Here is a 2,634-nt window from a genome sequence, read left to right on the forward strand (position 1 = left end):
TTTAGTTTTAGATCTAGTTTTACTACTCCTCTAGATTTTTCTCTCTACACATTCATAGTTCTTAGGATTTAATTTTCTCTTACTTTTTGGCATTGGAACACGGAGAAGAGTTATTACCTCATCAAGATTTCGTCATTCTAGTTCGTTTTCTTTACTTGGATTTACTCTTCCATGTTCTTTGCTTTGTTAATTTTACCATTGGAGTATTTTTAGGATTATTTAATACAAGGATCACTTTTATTTTTAATTGACTATTTCGATTTTTATTTACAATGTCTTCCTTTAATTCCTTTTTATATGCTATGAATTTTACATTCACAATGAGCGAGTAGTTCCCTAACTTGATGGGGAATTGATTGAAAGGAACCTTTGAGTTGGAAGGCTTGAAAGAAAAATTGTAATTGAGTTTATGGTTGGATTGCCTTCTAATCACTAACACCAATCCCTTTTAATTAAGTAGATTGCAACTTGTGAACGGATGTAGCATTCCAACTTGTTTGACTTTCCTTCACCTAGTGAAGGATAACTAAACAGGACAACCTTTAATTGTCAATTAATCCTGAGAGCATTCCAACAATAATAGGGATTCCAACTAATCAATTCCCAGTCAAGGTTTTTATTTACATTATTTAAATTCACCAATTTAATTTCCTGTTTGCTCAGTTCAAACCTTTTTGAAAACCTCTGATTAATAAAATAGCACACTTTTTTGCAACTCGTTGGGAGACGACCTGGGATTCATACTCTCAGTATTTTAATTTCAATTTTTTGTGACATCTTTCTAAATTGATAGGCGGATTTCTGGCGAATTAAGAACTATACTTGCAACGTATATATTTTAACAATTTTAATTCGCCAATTTCTGCCGGCATCAATTTTTGGTGCCGTTGCCGAGGAGTTGCAATAGAGTGCTAAAGTTATTAATTAGAATTTATTTATTTGCATTTTATTTTATTTTGCTACTATGAGCTGCATGTTTCTTTTGCTAGATGACGCGTTCACTTCCTGATCCACGCTTGTCAGTATTTGATCCTGAGATTGAAAGAACCATCTCACGAATAAGGCGAGCTCGACGTTGGTTAGTCCTCTCTGAAGGCGGATTTGAAACGCCATCTGAGGAAGAAACCAGCCCCCGTTCTACTGATTCGGTTGATTCATGTGCAGACGACATGGCAGAACCCAGAAGAGTTACTATCCAGGAGGAAGGAGCCCCTGATTTTACAATGCAACCGTTTCAAGCGCATCACCCAGCGGTGGCTACAGATTTTGAAATAAAGACCGCACTACTCAATTTGATGCCCAAGTTTTATGGCTTACCTGCTCAAGAGCCCATCAAGCACCTAAGAGATTTCCAGGCAGCCTGTTCTACTGTCAGGTGTGATGGTGCTGATGAAACTTCAATTCTGCTGAAAGCTTTCCCGTTTTCTCTTGAGGGAAAAGCAAGAGAGTGATACTACACTCAACCCCTAGCAAATGTATCCAACTGGGATACGCTCAGAAAAGAGTTTTTGGAGAAATTCTTTCCATCTGAAGTTACTGATAAACTAAGGAAAGACATTTCCACGATTGTTCAAGATGACAACGAGACTCTCTTTGAATACTGGGAGCGCTTCAATAATCTTCTGGAAGCATGCCCCCACCACAGGATTGACAAGATAGTGTTACTCAGCTATATCACACAGGGCATGAGGCCCCAAGATAAGACCACATTGGAAAGTGCTAGCAATGGGTCTATGAAGAAGTACAAAACCACTGATGAGGCATGGCAATTGATCAGCAACTTAGCTGAATCTACTAGGAACCACAGGCAGAAACAAGGCCGTTCAAAAGCCATTGCAGAAGTATCCTCTAGCAGAGAGACTACTGCTCTAGCTCAGAGTATCTGTGAAATGACCAACTTGCTGAAGCAGATGCAGTTGAATCAATAACAAGTTCAGCAAGCTCAACCTTCTCCAGCACAGCAAAGCCAACAGTTAGTCCCACAAAGAGTCTGCAAAATTTGTGCTGATTATAGCCATTATACTGATGAATGCCCGCAGCTCCAGCAGGAAGACAACATGGTGGCATCCACTCATAACTTCTATAACCGCCCCAACCAAGGGTACAATCAAGGTGGAAATAATAACCATGGATGGCAGGACAATTCTAACCAGAATTGGAGGGACAATAATAACAGAGGAGGCACAGATAATCAGGGAAATCAGAGGTGGAATAATAACAACAACAAGCAGCAGAACCAACCTTACAGAGCACCTCACCTGAGGCAGTCCCAAGGACCACAGAATACCCAACAGCAGACCTCTCAATTTACTCACCCTTCTTCGTCTCCTAATGAAGAGTTACAAAAAATTTTTGAGCGAAGTCAACAGACCATGGAAAATAACATTAATGCCAGTCTGAATGGTCTGACTGCTACTTTGCAAGCTCTTGTCTCACAGATTGGATCAATGCAAAATTCCAATCCGAAGGGGGGCATTAATGCCATCACCCTAAGGTCCGGAAATACACTGCAGGAGAGGAATCAGGAGGAACCAAGCTTACCAGAACACGCCTCAGCTGAAGAGGTGGTAGAAATAGAAGATGTTGAAGAGGAAGAGGACATACAGGACATGGATGAAAGAGAAGAAGCCCAAC

General features: G+C 40.1%; 1 non-coding gene across 1 annotated transcript; it reads right to left on the bottom strand.

Annotated features, from left to right (window-relative positions):
- Positions 1 to 1,541: 1,541 nt before the first annotated feature.
- Positions 1,542 to 1,648, bottom strand: LOC148562728 (small nucleolar RNA R71). The gene has a single exon (XR_015888167.1). It is a non-coding gene; the product is annotated as a small nucleolar RNA R71 (small nucleolar RNA).
- Between the last annotated feature and the right edge of the window lie 986 nt (positions 1,649 to 2,634).

Source organism: Arachis ipaensis, chromosome B6, assembly GCF_059453495.1.
Source record: "Arachis ipaensis isolate K30076 ecotype BB chromosome B6, ASM5945349v1, whole genome shotgun sequence".
NCBI classification, from domain to species: Eukaryota; Viridiplantae; Streptophyta; class Magnoliopsida; order Fabales; family Fabaceae; genus Arachis; species Arachis ipaensis.